Genomic DNA, 20,361 nt, shown 5'->3' on the forward strand with positions numbered 1-20,361 from the left:
ACTACATCTCCTCACACAAAAAAAAAAACCCTCACACCACTCTATTGACGGAAAAATAAAACCGTTATGGCTCTTGGAAGACGGGGAGTGAAAAACAAAAACGTAAAAATGAAAAATTGCTGGGTCGTTAAGGGGTTAAAGAGATTTTTGCGATAAAGCAAGTGATGGAATATGCTATCCAACAGGACCTCTAATGATTGCAGGAAAGAATGGGCCGTAGTGCTCTTTTGTGCACAACACCTGGATGGGGGCGGTGCCATGCAGAAAAAATGCCAAGGGGGCATTGGCCTCTTCATTCTCATATTTAATGAGGGTTAAAGCCTTCAGCAACTGATGACATGTCCTAGCGATATACCAGCACTTGCTAAGATGGGAACACCACTTTAATGCCTAGGGACCAAGATCACGCTCAGTCTGCCTATTGCTAATAGTAGTGTGAACAGAGCCTAAAAGTGAAGTACTTTGTAATGTGTTCCAGTCGAATCCCAGAGAGAGAAGATTTTAGAGACCGCTACTTGCAGTGTGTGTATGATTACTGACAGACGCTGACATGATGCTCGTTCAGGCAGTGGATGGGACTTAAACATAGAAAGTCTGTACACGTATCATAGCCAGCTTCTCTGCCCGGACAAGCAATCATACACACGCCACAAGTAGTGGTCTCTGAGATATCTTCTTGAGGGCCACTTAGAAACACATAGCAATTACAAAACCAGAGGGCCCTACGTGCTCTGTTCACCATCAGATCAAACTACAGAATCCCTTTAAACATTAAAGGTTTGGAGAATTATCTTTCTCTGTTCTCTACAATTTGCAGGAATTATATACTAGACAGGAACATTTATTTTAAATTTTATTTTTATTTTATGGATTATTTTTATTTAATACGGTTATAATTTGTAACGAAGCACAAATTCTATGGTAAGATGATCACATTTGTACATGCGGTTTTTAATGAATAAATCCCAAAGAAGAAAGATAAAGGAAAGGATTTTCTTTTGGGATGAGTTTTGCAGCTTTTTCCTTTTTACTTCAATGGGCAAATAGACACACCATTACCACACCCAAAAAGCGTGCCAAATTCACATGTACATAGATGAACTTATAGCAGGAAAATGTTCATACAACTGTTTCTATGAAAAATATTAATCACATTTTTTCCACGTTAAAGTCAATGGGCAATACCGCAGCAAAAACACCACAATAAAGCCACCTAAATATGCCCTGAAAACTGCCTGGTTTAGAATCATGTAAAAGCACCCAGCGAATCCACCCTGTGGGACACAGGGAATTCCGGCAGAAAAACCGCACCAAATTGTGGTGCAGTTTTTCGACCATAAATGTCTACTGTGGAAAACTGCACCTAAAATAAAAAGATTCATACTTACGTAGTCATGGCGACGCGTCCCTCTGCCGTCCTGCAGCCCGGCCGGGATGAAGAAACACAGAATTCTGGGTAAGTATAAGATTTTTTTATTTTCTGAGTTGCGTTTTTTGCGGCGAAATTGTTGCTTTTCCGTCACAAAAAACGCAACTTCTACTATATGTTGCGGGTTTTACCTCCCCATTGAATTCAATGGGGTAAACTCGCAACAAATATGCAGCGTTTACGCAAATACAATTGACATGCTGCGGGTTAAAAAAACACACCGTAGGTCAATTTCTCAGCATTTTGTTCAAATCTCATCCACTTTGCTGCTATTGTATTATGCTGCAGATTTTTCGCAATGAAATCCGTTGTGGAAAATCTGCGGTATTTACGCTACGTGTGAACTTACCGTTAAGTGCGTCCCTAACGTAAAAACACACCTCTCTTCTGGGCCTAAGGCTGGAGTCACACGACCATGTTACGTCCGTAATGGACGGAACGTATTTCGGCCGGAAGTCCCAGACCGAACACAGTGCAGGGAGCCGGGCTCCTAGCATCATAGTTATGTACGTGGCTAAGAGTCCCTGCCTCTCCGTGGAACTACTGTCCTGTACTGAAAACATGATTACAGTACGGGACAGTTGTCCTGTAGCGAGGCAGGGACTCCTAGCATCGTACATAACTATGATGCTAGGAGCCCGGCTCCCTGCACTGTGTTCGGTCCGGGACTTCCGGCCGAAATACGTTCCGTCCATTACGGACGTAACATGGTCGTGTGAATCCAGCCTTAGGCATCATGGGCACGGCTGGCCGCAGCCGTGCTCCCATTATAAAATATAGGAGTACAGTTCGTAAAATGAAAAAATAGGACATGTCCTTTTTCTGCAGATTTCTACGGCACGGACACCCTCCTGTAGACATACGGGAAGGTGTTCGTGGGCCATAGAAATGATTGGGCCCGTAATTACAGGCGATTTTACGGTCGTGTGCAGGCCTAAACCTGCACAATGAACTCAGTTAGGGTATGTTCACACTCAGTGGTTTCAGACGTAATTCGGGCGTTTTACGCCTCGAATTACGCCTGAAAAAACACCCAATACGCCTAGAAATATCTGAACATTGCTTTCAATGGGAATTACGATGTTCTGTTCCCACGAGCCTTTATTTTACGCGTCGCTGTCAAAATACGGCGCATAAAATGACGGCTCGTGAAAAGAAGTGCAGGACACTTCTTGGGACGTTTTTGGAGCTGCTTTTCATTGACTATAGAAAACATCTCCAAAAACGGCGGTAAAAAAACGCCACGAAAATCGCGAGTGGCTTAAAAAAAACTTCTGAAAATCAGGAGCTGTTTTCCCTTGAAAACAGCTCCGTATTTCCAGACTTTTTTGCTAAGCGTGTGAACATACCCTCAGAAGCAGAACGCCTCCAAACATCTGCCCATTGATTTCAATGGGAATAACGGCGTTCTGTTCCGATGGGCGCTTTGAAAAACGGTCGCGTAAAAAAACGGGCGCGAAAAAGAAGTGCGGGTCACTTCTTGGGACGTTTTTGGAGCCGTTTTTCATTGACTATTGAAAACAGCTCCAAAACGGGCATAAAAAAACGCTGTGAAAAACGCAAGTGGCTTAAAAAACGGCTGAAAATCCGGAGATGTTGTCCCTTGAAAACAGCTCCGTATTTTCAGAAGTTTTTTGCTAAGCGTGTGAACATACCCTGAGGTAGAAACCAGCTTTGCTCTAATTAAGAAAACCTTGGGCAAAATAGGAGTGCACAACCAAAATGAAGGCAGTCACCACGCCCACGTGTACAACACAAAACACAAAAAAGTTGATCAGCGCATCCTAACAAAATTACATAAATGTGTGGGAGCACGTACGCTGTGAGAAAGGGGGGTTCAGTACTATGTGTGGTGCAGAAAGAAGGTGCAGGGCAGCCCACTTGACCTATAGGCATCTAGACAGCATGGTGCACTACACGTCATCGTGTGACTGGCACCTTATACAAGCCTGTGTGTAATTATTATACTCCACATCCTCAGTGGTAGGTGTGTGAGTGGCTGTTCATCAGTATTTTGCACCTGTGCAACCTTGCTCATATATCATTGTGGCTTGTCTGCATCCTGCTTAGTAGGCCTCTTTTACACGAGCGTGATATACGTGCGTGCGACGCGCGTGCTTTTCACGCGTGTCGTACGCACCTATATTAGTCTATGGGGGCATGCAGACAGTCCGTGAGTTTTGCACAGCTGAAAAAAACTCACGACATGTCCTATCTTTGTGTGCTGTTCGCGCATCACGCACCTATTGAAGTCAATGGGTGCGTGAAAACCACACATGCTGCACGGAAGCACTTCCGTGCGAACTGCGTGATTCGCGCAACAGCTGTCAAACTCTGAATGTAAACAGAAAAGCACCACGTGCTTTTCTGTTTACAAACATCCAAACGGAGTGTCATAATGATGGCGGCTGATGACACATGGAGCTGTTAAATGCCTTTTGCGCACGCAAAACGCCGCATTTTTTGCGTGCGCAAAACGCACACGCTCGTGTAAATCAGGCCGTACTGTGTTTAAAGGGATATTTCCATCTCTGACATTCATGGTACAGTCAAAGGATGTGCCATAAACGTCCGATAGATGCAGGTCCGATGCCTATCTCTTTAACGGGGCCCCCTGATCCCATGTTACCTCCTGGCCCTGTCACTATCCGGCCACTGTCTGACGAGGCTGCCGGGTTTTTCGTAAACAGCCAAGCATGCTTCACTACGCTGTTTTCAGGGCTCCCATAGAAGCAAATAGAAGTTACGGAAACAGCGTGGCACATAAAGCTACGCTGTTTGCGTAACTCGGGAGCTACGGAAACAGCGTAGCCTGCGGTGCTGTCCGAAACAGCAAAGCAAAACGCGCTCAGTTTTCTGGAAAAGCCGGCCACCTTGTCAGTCAGAGCAAAAATGGAAGAAGATAGAATGGGGGATCAAGGGGCCTCATTCTAGAGATAGGTGCGGGTATGTTCCCACAGGCAGGAGACAACAGAAAATCTGCAGCGGTATCTAAAAAAAACACGTAGGTACATCATATACAGAAATTCTGTGTTTTTTCTGCGCATATTGCTGCGTAAATTATGCAGATTTTGTCAGTGGTTTTATCTGCGGATTTAGTGTGAAATAGGGCTGGGCGATTAATCAAATTAATTCAATTAATTCGCCCTTTCATTGAAGCTCAATTCAGATTTAAATCAGAATCGTGAAATCGATATTAGCCCCGACCCTATGGCAGCGGCTTCTCATTATGGTGGGAGGCTCTCCGAACTTAAACCCTTCTGACCCCCGACCTGTTTAGCATCAGCTTCCCCCCGACGTCTTCACTTTCCTCCGCACACCTGCCCGGCCACCTCACCACACAGCACAACTGTTGCTGCCTGGCCCTGACCCCCATGTATTTAGGGGAAGATGAGTGGATTAGGAACCCGAGGACACACACGAGATCCTGCTGGCTCTCTCAAAGGAAAAGGAGAGACCCAGGAAGTAGGAGGACGGTGGAGGAGACACTTCAGCCAGGTAAGTATGAAGGACAAGGAGGACCCCACACCCTGGAGACTGAGATATCTCAGTTTTTCTCTCTCCTCCATTTACATTAGACAGTCTCTTCTGTCAGATATACAGAGAGGAGAGAGACTGTCTTATATACAAGAATCAGACACTATTTTCTAACCTGCTTATTAGTCGGAGTAATTAAGGAATTACTGTGCATGCATTTCCCTTATCTAAAAAGAAATACCAAGGCACAATTATTTTACATAAGGGAATTGCAGGCACAGTTATTCCATAATATATACCGATTATCCCTTTTAGGGCTTGTCCACACATAATAGAATTACTGCTGAAAATTTCTGCAGCAATTCCGCAGAAACTAGCAGGATTTCCGCTGTGGAAAAACCGCACCGTTTCCTGAGTTTTTTTACTGCAGAAAATGGTGCGTATTTTGCTGGGAGATGGTGACATCTCCTCTGAAAAACACAGGAATTCAGTCCACTTTCCGCAGCAGGAATTGACCTGCTGCGGTACAAAAAATACGCACCGTAGATCAATTTCAGGTCGGACATGTTACACTGCGTGTGGATGAGATTTTTTAAATCTCACTGACTTTGCTGCTACTGTATTCTGCTGCGTATTTTCCGTCCGTAATTCCAGAGGGAAAATACACAGCAATTCCGTTATGTGTGGACAAGCTCTTATAAGGCTACATTCACACGAGCGTATCAGATTCACGCGCGTGCAGAATGCGCATGAATCTGGTCCGTGTGTGTGCTGCGTTAGCATCAGGGTGCTTTGCGAGTGGCATGCGTTTTTCAAAGCACATCTTGTGCATCCGTGTGCGGTGCGTGGTTTTCACGCACCCATTGACTTCAATGGGTGATAGGTTCTTGAAAAACGCATTAATATATGACATGCAGTGAGCCTCACACAACGGACACACGCTGCGTGAAAACTCCTGCATGTGTGAATGGCCCCATTGAAACCAATGGGTCTGTGTGCTGTGCGTGATGCACAGCACATGGATGAGTTTTACGCTTGTCTGAATGAGCCCTAAGTGAGCGTGATCACACATCGCACCTAAGGGACAATCCTGATAATCGGTATATTATGGAATAACTGTGCCAGCAATTGCTTTATGTAAAAGAATTGTGTCTTGGTAATTTTTTAGAAAAGGGAAATGCATGCACAGTAATTCCTTAATCACTCCTAAAAATAGCAAAATTGTGATTCAAATCGAAAATCATCCATAGGGTTGACAATAATCGAGATTTTATTTTTTTGCTAATTTTATGTGCACGTGTGGATTTTCAGCAGTTTTTACTGCAAGTCTGCTGCGGAATCACTGTACAAACCGCAAACAACTGAAGTTGTGTATTTTAGTGTAGAATTTATGCTCCCTATTAAAGTCTATGTGCCAAACACGCAGCATCTCCGCACAGAATACGAAGCATAAATAGACAATGCCGCTGGTTTGAAAGTGACACCACAAAACAATTTCCACTTGACTTTTCTGCGTTTTTTTTTCTGCAGTGTGTGCGGAGATTTGCAGAAATCGAATTTACTTTTCTGCTACTGTAAATGCTGCAGAATTTCGGAAATTCGGCAGTGTTTACGCAGTGTGGGAACCCAGTTTATGGCTGCTAAGTGGCTGGATGTAGATCCTTTCACCAAAACAGGACGTTTCTTGTGTGTATGGACACATCTCCATCCACAATTCTAAAAATTTTTTTGCCTTTTACAAAAAAATCAATAGTGTTCTAGTATATTCCCTGAAAATGTAAAAACTAGACCCATTGTGTGCAGGATTGTCTGAGGGAATTTAATCTGAAAGCTCCAATGGGGGCAGAGATACTCATAAATACTTTATGTAAAAAGGATAATAAATAATAAATATAAAAACTATAGTAACAATTTCATAAAGGGAGGTCATCACTGTGAGCATCAAATATGGGAATGTTGGCAGATAGAAGTTCTGTATAAACACCAGTTATTTCATGCATATTATTAGCTCAGTAATAGACAGGCTTTGATATATACTAATGTCAAAAAGTGCCTTTAATTGATCTTAAGATGCTTTTCAATTATGACAAATGTAAGGCAGGGGATGAAAAAGACAGCATGCGATATAGATTCTGTTAAGTAGAAACACTCATTTCAGTCATATTATTTAGCTCAGTAATGCTGTCCACGCATGACAACACTCAATATTCCAATGTTTTAATCCCAAAACAACATTTGGCGGATAATAATACCAAGCCTCCTAACACTTTAAATGCCCAAAGAGGGACACTTGTGGCTTGATGAGAGGAAGCCTCATTTTGCCCGACATATCCATACCCAGCAAGACCTTCAGCAATCCTCTATGTCTATAAAATCCCCATAACATCGTCAATACATGAACCACCAAATGCCAAGTAGCCATAGGATATCATTTTTCCCAGAGTCATCCCATTTTTATGTCCATGTTTTGTACAGGTTATTGAAAAAGATCAAGGAGATAAGTGGCTGCCAAATGTTCACACGGTTTATTTTCAGGCGTATTTTGGAACGTAAAGCTCTCGTATTACACTCCGAAATACGCCAGCAAACAGTTTCCCATTGATTTAAAAATGTATACCATGGGGTATGCGGTTTATTTTTGCACTGGGAGCCTATGGAGAATGTATGCCAAATACATCAGAGCTTTAGTTTGGCGAATTTGTCAGTAGATTTATACAGGATATGGGCCGAATGTAGCCCAATAACATGATGTCAACCGAGTCTTAGGGTATGTTCACACGGCCTCTTTTCGGGCCGTAAACGCCAAAAAAGACGGCCGAAAAATCAGAAGCAGAACGTCTCCAAACATCTGCCCATTGAAATCAATGGGAAAAACTGCATTCTGTTCCGATGGGCCGTTTTTTTACGTGGCCATTTTGAAAAACGGCCATGTAAAAAAACGGCAGCGAAAAAGAAGTGCAGGACACTTCTTGGGACATTTTTGGAGCTGTTTTTCATAGACTCCTATTGAAAAAAGCTCCAAAAACGGCCGTAAAAAACGCAGTGAAAAACGCAGCGAAAATCTCGAGTGGCTTAAAAAATGTCTGAAAATCAGGAGCTGTTTTCCCTTGAAAATAGCTCCGTATTTTCAGAAGTTTTTAGTCTAGTGTGTGAACATACCCTTAGGCTATTTTCACACCCCGTTTGTTTTAAAAAATATATATAATAAATCCAATACTGCAAAAAAAACAACAAATGCAATTGTATACCAACCTTTTATTTCTGTCACACAAAGCCATAAAAAAATATATATATACAGTGGCTATACATTTGCATGCAAATAAATAAAGATAAGGTAGAGCACTCAAAATTCTATAAAAGCTCAATTACCGAACTGTTCCTGCTCCTGATTTGGAATGTAAATCGGTTAAACAATTTGTTCTGGAGCTGTAAGGTAACTATAATGGTTGGGGTAAAATGCAGTCAGAATACAAAACGCAACCACTGTAACTACAAATCATTCAATATGACAAATGGATCCTACAGTGGGAATACAACTACAAACATAGTAAGAATACAATTGCCATCCGCGCGCATACAGCCCCATTTGACAACAGATTTCTCAGTGAGGCCAGGAGTGATGCCGTTTTTGGCTGTTTTTTTTTTTTTAGCCAGGCATAGACACAAAAAAGGATATGTATCAGTCTTTTCTTTATACTTTTCATTCGTTTTGGATCCACTTCTGGCTTTGGCTCAAAAACTGCACCAAAAACTGGATGTTATCTTGGACTAAAGACTCACTCGCCTTTTCTAACCACTGATGCGGCAAATACATTTTTTGTAAGCCCCCTATTTACAAAAGTGGTAAGGGTCGACTTTTCTATGCCAGAAAGGTAGATAAGGTTGGTAGATTGTTAAATGTCTATCGCACTATGGGAGAGATGTACTAAGACTGCGCCAGTCTTAGGCCTCGTTTACACGAGCGTGTGCGTCTTGCGCACGCAAAAAATGCGCCGTTTTGCATGCGCAAAAGCCACTTAACAGCTCCGTGTGTCATCACATATGATTTTCGCGCAGCCGCCATCATTATGACACTCCGTTTGGATGTTTGTAAACAGAAAAGCACGTGGTGCTTTTCTGTTTTCATTCATCCTTTTCACTGCTGTTGCGCGAACCACGCTGTTCGCACGGAAGTGCTTCCGTGTGACATGCGTGGTTTTCACGTACCCATTGACTTCAATGGGTGCGTGATGCGCGAACAGCGCACAAATATAGAACAGGTCGTGAGTTTTTTGCAACGGACTCACGTTGCACAAAATTCACGGACTGTCTGCACGGCCCCATAGACTATAATAGGTCCGTACGACGCGCGTGAACATCACGCGCGTCGCACGGACGAATAACACGCTCGTGTAAACAAGCCCTAAATAAAAAAAAGCTAGAGGCACACTCCTCTTAATAAATTTGCATATTTTTTTCGGCTGTTCGTGCGACGCTGAGTGAAATCGGCCAGGAGCTAGTGTAGATTTCCATTATAATTTACGCCAGATGCTGGCCACACCCTGTTCCGCTAAGCTTCACCTACTTTCTTGAAAAATGTTGCGACTTTTGGTCCATTTGCGACTGGGGCCGGAACGTTGTTAACTTTCACCCCATACGTTCTGTACTGAAAACATGCATATTTCCCATAATCACATTGTATTTGTCTTCACATGCGTGTTGCGTTCCTTTTCATTGTGGTTACGATGTTTTCGACAGCAAGAATAGACCAGTTTGCAGTGCTATTCTTTCCATCAAAAATCCTGGAACCCTGATGAAAACATGATGAACCCAATATAAGTTAGGGCATGGCCAGACGTGGCGGATTTCTTCCGCAACTGTCCGCATCAATGCCGCACATAATCTGCTTTGCAGATTCTGTTGCGGCTCTGCCCAAAATGGGCATTAAATTGATGCGGACTAGCCGTTGCGTATTGAGGTGAAGTACTTCCCTTCTCTCTATCAGTGCAGGATAGAGAGAAGGGACAGCCCTTTCCCTAGTGAAAGTAAAAGAATTTCATACTTACCGGCCGTTGTCTTGGTGACGTGTCCCTCTTTCGCCATCCAGCCCGACCTCCCTGGATGACGCGGCAGTCCATGTGACCGCTGCAGCCTGTGATTGGCTGCAACCGTCACTTAGACTGAAACGTCAATCCTGGGAAGCCGGACTGGAGACAGAAGCAGGGAGTTCTCGGTAAGTATGAACTTCTATTTTTTTTTACAGGTTGATGTATATTGGGATCGGTAGTCACTGTCCAGGGTGCAGAAACAGTTACTGCCGATCGCTTAACTCTTTCAGCACCCTGGACAGTGACTATTTACTGACGTCGCCTAGCAACGCTCCCGTAATTACGGGTGCACACACGTAGTCACCCGTAATTACTTGAGCCCCATTGACTTCCTCAGTCTGGCTGTAGACCTAGAAATACATAGGTCCAGCCAGAATGAAGAAATGTCATGTTAAAAAACCAATACGCTCCGCAGCACACATAACATCTACATAACATCTGCGGACTTCATTGAGGAATTTTGAATCTCCATTGAAGTCAATGGAGAAATTCCGCAATAAGTCCGCAACCAGTCTGCCACACGTCCGCAACAACCATTGTATGCTGCGGACACCAAATTCCGCACTGCAGCCTATGCTCCCAGCGGAATTGTCCGCAACGTGCAAACGAACCCTACTAAAAAGCTGTGGAAGGCAATGGAGAAACGTGTCCAGAGCAATTCCGCCACGTCTGGCCATGCCCTTAGTAGAATCCATTGGTATCCGCGTGACAATAGATCGGAAATAGCAGTCATGGCCTCATTAACACCGACACACATGACAGTAGCGTTAACAGAGCCTTATACTTTCTGGTAGCGCAGGGGATATAATTGTTGGTTGTTTAAGTAACTGTTTACAATTTACCTAAGCACTGTATGGATTACTATTTATACCGATGTAGCCATCTTTATCAATTAAATACAGTGTCAAGAAATTTTAACTTGATTTTTTACAATGACTTTTCAATGGCTTTTGTTGTGTGATATCACACTGCAGCAAGTTATCAGTCAAGATAAACTTGGCTACATCTGTACTTTATCTTGTCACTGCAATATGTTATCTGGGCATTGTTTGAAGCTATTTGGTCACTGTATAAAGTTATCTGTATGCAGTATGTAGCAATCTGGGCACTGTATCATGTTATCTGAGCATTATATGTACTGTGTAGGCACTGCATACACTTTATCTGGGTCCTTTATGAAATTAGCTGGGCACTGTATAGTTATTCGAACAGTGTATAAATTGATCTGGAAACGGTACTGTTTGGGGGATGGCATATACATTTTAGAGGGAATTGTATGTTGTTATATGGTCACTTTAAAAAGTTTGTGCACGGTATGATGTTTTTTAAGCACTATATGGAGTCATCTGGGGACTGTATGGAATTATGGGGGTACATACTTTTTGTGCATGGAATATGTAGATACAAGGAAGGTACTTGAATAAAGTGCGTGCGTACAGTTATGTTTGACCTGGTATGTTATCTTCCTTTTTTGCCCTGCCTTTAAGTTATACATCTTTATGACGTTTTATTTATTTTCATGTTATGTTTTTTGGGGATCCTGCTCCCAAGGACTCTTTGTTGCTGCATCACCTCAATAATCTATATTTCCTTACATTTTTCTATAGTCCTACAATCAATACCTTCAATTAAAAATGTAAAAAGCCAAACAAAAAAAAACAACTAAATTCAAAAAGTGCCTGTGTATTCTTGAGGTACTGCTTGTATTTCGAGACTTTTTTTTTGCGTGGTTCTTATAATCCCACCGTCTATCACACATGTTCAAACCTCCAATTATTCTCCTTTTCATTCATAACCGTCCCGCTTTTATTCTATTATTTATTATCTTGCTTTCTTTTGTAGCGTAATTTGAATAACAGATATATGATAATAATAATAATAATAACGTAATGTTTAATAATCAGGGTTCCCCCCAAACAGACTCTCTGGTAACTTAATTGCCATTGCAGCCTACAAGTTGTGAACTGGGAATAACAATATGGGAAAGATTTATATTATATCTATTTCTGCAAGGCAGCAAATATTGCACACTTACTCTTGTTCACAGAATTCAACTATGTTTGAATTAATCAGAGTGCGGATGTTTGATTCAGCAAGATTACCTCTCACAGATTTTACTCCGAAATGAATATTTTATTTTCCTTGAAATTACCTTGACTCATTAACAGTCTTCTGGGAATACAGATGGCCATCAGAGAACCTCGCTGAGGGCACAGTTGGATCGAAGAGAACATGTCAGGTTAGTAAAAAAGTAGATTTTGCTTAGTTCCTTTTGCACTATGTATGTGCCAGGAAAATACAATGCCTTCTGCCTGGTAGAGTGCAGGGCATTATGTCAAACAAGATTTTAACAAATCTCATAGGTCCTCTTATAAAGGGTGGAACACATTGATGCCCAATCTGCGGCCACAATTATTGTGTCTCCTGGCTCGCAGGATAGATCCAACGCACCTTGTTTATTCCATATTATTTCTTAAATGGGTTGCTCGCTTTTTATTTTTTTGTTTATTCATAGAATAGGAGATTGTACAGTTTTCTAATATACACGTATTAGTAATTCTGCACACCTATATTTCTTAGGCCAGATTCACACGAGCGTGTTCAGTCCATGATATACTGTCTGCAGGTCGGCCGCATTTCCCGGACTCAGCACAGTGCAGGGAGCCGGGCTCCTAGCATCATCGTTATCTATGACGCTAGGAGTCCCTGCCTCGCTGCGGGAAAAATGTCCCATACTGTAATCATGTGTTCAGTACGGGACAGTAGTTCCACGGAGAGGCAGTGACACCTAGCGTCATAGATAACGATGATGCTAGGAGCCCAGCTCCCTGCACTGTGCTCAGTCCGGGAAATACGGCCGACCTGCGGACCATATATCACGGACTGAACACGCTTGTGTGAATCCGGCCTTATAACAATGTTGTAGTTCCCTGTCTCTTCACAGTAGAATGGGATAGCCAACCGTTTACTCCCGTGTAATGCACCTGTGGGCTAACCGAATAGGACTAAACATAGTTTCAGTCATGTGACCCCTAACATTAAATTAGTAACAGGGTAACATGACATAGATGTGTTGGGCAAGACAGGGGACACATCCATGGACTAAGGCCCCATGCACACGACCGTAAAAAACGGAGCCATTCACTTTCATTGAACACTGACACCTTTCCGTAGCACTACAGAAGGGTGTCAGTGCCGTGGAAATGTTCCGGGAATTATCGAACATGTCCGTTCTTTCGCATTTTGCGGGCCGTGTTCCCATACTTTGTATGGGAGCACGGCCCAAAAATGCGGCTGTCAGTCAGCGGCCGGCCGTGCCCGCAATCGCGGGACGTGATTGTGGGCACGGTCGTGTGCATGGGGCCTAAGTGAATAGAATTAATGGTGGAATAACTGTGAACAACTGCTGCACTGTGCCTGTATTTACTGTATAACATGGCTGCCTGTCTCTAGGTGATGTTGTCATGTTGTTAATAAAGTTAAAGGGGTTGTTAAGCAGCCCCCAACCTGACCAACACTTTTAACTTTATTAACAACACGCCACTTTCACATGGCAGTATTTCGGTCAGTATTTTGCATTAGTATTTGTAAACCGAAACCAGTAGTGGGTCCAAAATACAGAAAGAGGTATATTTTATTTCTATTAGGCCAGAATCACACACAGTTTTGGTTCTGTTTTTGTGGCAGGTTTCTTTAGCCAAAGCCAGAAGTGGGCACAAAAGGAAGGAAAGATATAATGAAAAGACTGATGCATCTCTTTTCATTTGTGTCGACTTCTGCGTTGGGCTAAAAAAAACTGTACGAAAGACTGCCACAAAAACTGCATCAAAACTGTGTGTGTGTGATCCTGGCCTTACACTTTTCTCTGTTTGTGTTTCACTCCTGGTTTTGGCTGACCAAAATATTGCCGTGTGAAAGTTGCCTACGGGTGCAGTCACTCGTGCCAGATTTTGTTGCAGAAATCATGGATTTCTGCCAGTTCCTTTCAGATAAATGGAATGGAATTTTCAGTTGTAGAAATTACTGCAACAAAATCTGCAGTGTGTGACTGCACCCCAAGGGTATGTTTACATGCTTAGCAAAAAAATGTCTGAAAATACAGAGCTGTTTTCAAGGGAAAAAAGCTCCTGATTTCCAGCCGTTTTTTAATCAAACTCGTGTTTTTCACTGCCGTTTTTGGAGCTGTTTTTATGTAGAGTCAATGAAAAATGGCTCCAGAAGTGACATGCACTTCTTTTTCGCGGGCCGTTTTACAAAACAGCGTAAAAAAAGGCCCCGTCGGAACAGATCGCCATTTTCCCCATTGAAATCAATGGCCAGATGTTTGGAGGCATTCTGCTTCTGATTTTTCGGCCGTTTTTCGGGACGTTTACGGCCCGAAAAACTTCGGAAATTAGCCCGGGTGAACATACCCTAGGGGTCTCACCTTGGAAGGCATGGAGTATATGTGTATTAGATGAATTGATGTGTAGTGTACTGAGTAGTGAGTACTCGCTGTCCACTTCCTCCAGAAATTACAGCAGATTCCAATTAATTCTTGTGTTGCCTTCATATTATAAAAATGCTGTATGTGGTCCTTGGACGTGCCTACTCATGGTTTAATAAGATAGATAGCCAGTAGGTCATGCGGCAGCATTCTGACTGAGGTCGGTGCTGGCCCGGGAGTGGACCAGTCCAGTCACCTGACCTCCCATCAGTGACATGAGGTCAGGTGACTGGACTGGTCCACTCACGGGCCGGCACCTACCCAAGTCAGAACGCCGTCGCAAAGACCTCCTGCCTCCTCCTAACGGTGAGTCACGTCAGGCAAAGCGGAGAGCAGTAGCGGTAAGCTACCGCTCTCTGCTCTGGTGGCAGTGTGGCACTAAGTACAAGGGCGAGGGGGCTATGTGTGACGCTATCTACAAGGGGGGCTGTGTGTGTCTCTATCTACAAGGGGGGCTGTGTGTGGCGCTAGCTACAAGAGGGCTGTTTGTGGCACTATCTACAAGGGGGCTGTGTGTGGCGCCATCTACAAGGGTACTGTGTGTGGCCTCTTTAATTTATTTTCTTTTAACTTATTGTCATGTTAAACTACCTTATAGAACTATATCGTTTGTAAAATGTAGAAATGGTTTTATGCTCGAGTTACATTAAAAAAATTACACCTCATTGATTGGTAGAGAAAGCAAACATGTCGCGGGAGAAGGAGATCTCGGGAAAAAAGTTAGGGGGGTGGCGCTAATCTGAATCTTTGCCCCGGGTGATGATGCCAATATACCACAGCAATATATAGGCACCTCCCAATGTAAATCATCCTCCTGATGGCAGGAAATTAAAGTGGCTACAAAAAAAAAATAGACAAAGACACTTGAGAGATTACACATGATTCACACCTCAATGAATGGGCAGTCCGCTATCTTTACATGGAAACCATATGGAATTATTGGTATCAATGGGGGTCATGGACCCTCACCATTGTGATTGACTGGCATGTCATAAGCCAGTTGTAAGGGGTTGTCTGGTTTGGAAAACCCTTGTCTTGTCCAGCTGTTAATAGTGGGAGAATACGGCAGCAGAAATGTACACATGCGTCCTCCGGATTAAGGCCCCATGCACACGTCCGTATTTTCATCCATCCGTAAATATTGTCCGTAGTGCATCCATTATGTATCCATATATATGGATCCGCAAAAAGAAGAAAACCACAAATGATGTGCAACATCTGCAAACCTGGCGTGGCCTAGCAACGCTTCCGCAATTATGGACGGCTACAGGTGCACATCCGTAGCCGTCCGTAATTAGGGAAGCGCCCATAGACTTCTACGGACAAGAATAGGACATGTTCTATATTTTAGATGATCTCTAAGGAACGGACACCCATCCATAAAAATACGGAAAGGTGTCCATAGCCCATAGAAATTAATGGATCCGTAATTACGGTCTGTAATTACGGATGAAAAATACGGTGGTGTGCATAGGGCCTTAGTAAGTTCTGTAACTCCCATAGACTTCAATGGAGAGAGCTAATTGAGATCAATGGTGATGCAAACGGAAGCTAAGGTTTCCGTTTGACTTTCCATTGAGGGGTTCCCCCCGATGGAAACCTCAGACGGAACCCCTCAACGGAAAGTCAACGCTGATGTGAACAGGCCCTAAAGTGGGAAAATCTCTCTAAATACCCACCATGGGAACTACTCCACCAATCATTGGTTTAAAAAAAAATTATAAATGTTCATGTTAGATAGATGGAGGAATTGGGCAATGAGCACCCGGACCCCCCATTGATCAAGAAATCACTGTAAAGAAAAAAATGTGCAATGGTGCAACATGGGATATCATTTCACGATAAATAGGAGAGGCAGGAAAGTGAGAAGTGTACACTCAACTGGAGGAGTCGTGCTGGGGCAATTGTGAGCAGCGGTCCAAAAACAAACAAAAAAATTTACTGCTGACCTTTGTAATCACTGCTTTCCCGTTTTTTATGCTTATATAAGGCCATAGAGGCCACTGCTTTTCTATCATGCAAATCTGCCCGATGAAGAAGCCGGGCTTTGAAACAGGTTGAATGCTACAATATTAATAAAAGGTTAATATTTGCATGACTCCAGAGGATCTTCCTTAATACCGCAAAGGGAACAGCGTCTTCGTAAAGGGACATTTTTCACCGTCTTGCACTCAGAATTTCCTAGTGCATCTCAGCAATTGATATCGCTTATCCCCCATTGATCAAGAGAACAGAAGTTCTGTGCCCCCATTATGTATAATCAAACCAGGAGGAGAGGAAGGAGCTGAAGGGAGTGGAGGGCATGGTGTGTGGGTTTTCATATCTCCCATAGATATATATGGAGGGCGCTGTGTTCATGCGCGTCATGCCCTTTGCTCATTTCCTCCAGGCCTGATCCTAGGGTATGGGGGGCATGGGAACCCCATTATAGTGGTTAATGCAAGCGCTTAGATAACCATTAATCTAATATTTTCTATCATAAATTGGATAGGTGATAAATGTTACAGATGGGAAATCCTCTTTAAAAATAGACTATATATATATATATATATATATATATATATGTGTATATATATATATTTATTTTTTTCAGTAGAAATGGATATGCTATTAATCTCTGGGGGTCTGAGCCCCAGGACACGAACCAATCATCAGAACAAAGTGCGGAAGTGAATGGGGTTGAGGTGCAGTACCAGGCACAGGTACACAATGAAGTGATCGCTGATCAAACCTTAATGGCTTGTGCTATGGAGAAGTCATCAATGTTTTTAGTCCCGGAAAACCCCTTTGAGTCTTTTTGAGGCGCACGACACTTAAATGGCAAACAATACTCCAACTATGTGGCTAATATTTAGTCACAGAGAAGAAAGATATTGTTAACTATAAATGGCAATTAAAGGTATTGTAAAATTTTAGCAACCAGCGCTCAGGTATATGAACACCAAAATTGCTAACCGCCGCTATAAACAAAGAGAGTTCATAGATGCCCAAACTGCATTCTATGGACGCTCTGTACACTGTCTATATAAGCAGTATGTCTCGAGTAGTGTATAGACGTGCATGTGTAAATAGACACAGCTCCTCCATAATCCTTGAGATCTTTGCCTGGGGATTGCAGGGAAATAGTGTGAATGACAAATGTACACAACTTACAGAAAGGTGGAGAACTCCTTTAATAGGATTGTAAACATTTATTTACCTATTATTCCAACTTTGTGCTACATCTTTTCATTTAGACTGTTAGGGCTCACGCACACATCCTTGTCCTTTTATACGGCCGTAAAAAACGGATCAGCAAAGAATGGACAGCATACTGATGGCTTCCGTGTGCGGTCCATTTTTTTAGCGGGACATTGACTAGAATAGGTGAGACAGATTCATAAAAACTGACAGGTACAGGATCTGCCCTAAATTTTGCTGATCAGTCCCCACAGATCTGCAAAAAATAAAACATATGTGTACATGGCCACATAGAAATGAATGGGCCAGTGTAATATCCATTAAAAAAATGCATAGCACACTGAAGATATTAACTCGTATGTGCATGAGCTCTAAGAGCTGATCTTGAGGTCCAGAGCCAAGGGCAATGTTTATTTACATAGAATCCCTGCCGCTGCTTAATGCAATGTGTAGATAGAGGACAATGCTTACGCCTTGTCGGTGTAGTGTTTGTATGGATGCTACATCAATAATTAAAAAATTATCCGACACCACCAAATTAGAAACGGTTGGACAAAATACAGCAGACACTAAGAGCCTGTTACACCACTCCAGCAGCCATCTTGACTTAGTGGCCAGAAATGCAAGGTTTGGGGGAACAAAAAAAAAAAAAACAACACCTGTAGACAAACCAAATGTGCATTGGCTACCTGCTTCTGTCATTTATCCAGCCATAGGCATATATTACAAAGTTGAACCACCACCTGTAATTTACAAGCCCTTTAAATGTCCTCTGGAAATGCACTATGCCCACTTATTTACATTTTCCGTCCATTGATCTTCAAATGGAAGGAAATGTCTGATGTAAAAAAATAAAGGTTGTCCAATCTACTGAAAAGAATTGCAATTTACAATAAATTCCATTAGCAGGGAAGACGATTGAAATGAGAAAACAATGGCCGATTCCACAAGAGCTACGATGGTCACCTGTATACTCAAACTTCAGAACAACTTCATACACAATTTCCAATGTCAAATAGTTTCATTCATAGTTTGGGTATGGTTACTGATATTCTACTGCTACAGACGTGCTCTCAAGAGTAGACTAAGGACATGCAAGGAAAGATTCATGTAAGTAAAAGGCAGTCTGAGATGGACATAAAGCAATGGAGTACCCCTGGAATCTGTTCTAGAACAGGGACGCTTCCATTACCTTTATTGGTACTGTGGCGACTGTGCCATAAAAAAGATGCACAAAGGGGTACAGTAAAGAGAAGCATGTAAATCAAAGGGATCTATGATGTCATCTAAAGCAAAAATGTTACAATATTTAAGAAAATTAAATATAACAAACTTTCTATGATAATATCAAGTTCATGTAAAGAATACATTGTAACAACATTTATGTGAAAGCACAATAATAAAGATGTGATGTGAAGTATGAGGTAGGGAAAAAACAAGAAAAACTGAGATTTAAAGGGGGCACTTTAAACTAAAGGACAGAAAACTAACACAAAAAAACATGGATTGATGGATCTGACATAACATGGAGAGGAAGTGAAGCAACATGGACTTTACAGGGATTATCTAGGAACATATCTGGGAGTAAGCACGAGATGAGCTCCGGCACTGCAAATGGTGGCTGACAGCCCCTGAGATGAGTACACCGGTACTTGAGAGCGGGCACACACCATACAAGACTCCTCCAGTAGTAGAGGGGGTACCCCAAAATTCATTAGGAAAACATGGAAAGGCTGTCTATAGACAAAAGGCAAATATGATCAGAATCTGGTGTCAGGGTCTTATGAGTTCTTAGGCTTCATGAGGATCCAAATCCTACCAGGTAAGGAAAGACATCACATCCTACCTCATGCCATCTATATTTATACACAGACGTTATATAAACGCGGTGCCAATGTACTTATGGTGCAGCCTGCCCCCCCCCCCCCCCCCCCTATCTCCCTAATATGCCATGCTTGCCCACACCGTAGTTGTCCTATGGTCTGGCAAATATATAAAGGCAGTTAAGGTGTGAGATAGATAGATAGATTAGATAGATAGATAGATAGATAGATAGATAGATAGATAGATAGATAGATAGATAGATAGATAGATAGATAGATAGATAGATAGATAGATAGATAGATAGATAGATAGATAGATAGATTAGATAGATAGATAGATACTAGGGGGTAGGCGAAGCCTGTGCTGTCATGTCCTCAGTGTGTCCGTGTGCATGTATGTGTGTGCATGGGTGGGGGGAGCCAGTGAAGAATATTGATGTTCATAGCGGTGATGCATCCATACATACACATCTAATAAATAGCAGATATTCTAACACCCTCGAAGAGCCAAATGTACGAATATAGGAGCGTGTTCTCACCCGGCTGTCTCTCTGCTCCGGGTGTGTCCGGCCCAGGGCCTCTCCGCTATCCCTCGTCTCCCGCCGCCCGCAGCAGCAGCAGCAGTAGCAGCAGTAGCTCCGAGAGCGCGCACAAAAGGATGAGGAGGACGAAGGACCGGAGGGTGCGGGGGCGCGCAGCGAGGGGAGGGGCAGCTGCCTCATACAGAGCTCCTGTGTTGGGGATGCTGGGAATGTAGACTGGATTCGTGTAGCTGACTGGAAGGAGCAGCCCTGGAGCTGTGCTATAGGTAGAGCCGGTGCTAAGCTGTGTGCAGGGTCTTTCTGTTTGACCTTGCCTAGGTGGTGGTGTTGTTGGTTT

The 20,361-nt window shown here is 42.9% G+C and overlaps 1 protein-coding gene across 3 annotated transcripts in view; it reads right to left on the reverse strand.

The window, feature by feature from the left end:
* Nucleotides 1–20,152, reverse strand: part of NLGN3 (neuroligin 3) — a 143,462-nt gene extending 123,310 nt beyond the window's left edge. For 2 of the 3 annotated variants that reach the window (XM_075835688.1, XM_075835686.1), the window contains exon 1: nt 20,022–20,152. The gene's annotated coding sequence lies outside the window, so the exon portion shown is untranslated. The remainder of the gene's footprint in view (nt 1–20,021) is intronic. The other variant, XM_075835689.1, reaches the window with a different exon arrangement.
* Nucleotides 20,153–20,361: the final 209 nt, after the last annotated feature.

The sequence above is a fragment of the Rhinoderma darwinii genome, chromosome 8 (assembly GCF_050947455.1).
Source record: "Rhinoderma darwinii isolate aRhiDar2 chromosome 8, aRhiDar2.hap1, whole genome shotgun sequence".
Classification (NCBI taxonomy): domain Eukaryota; kingdom Metazoa; phylum Chordata; class Amphibia; order Anura; family Rhinodermatidae; genus Rhinoderma; species Rhinoderma darwinii.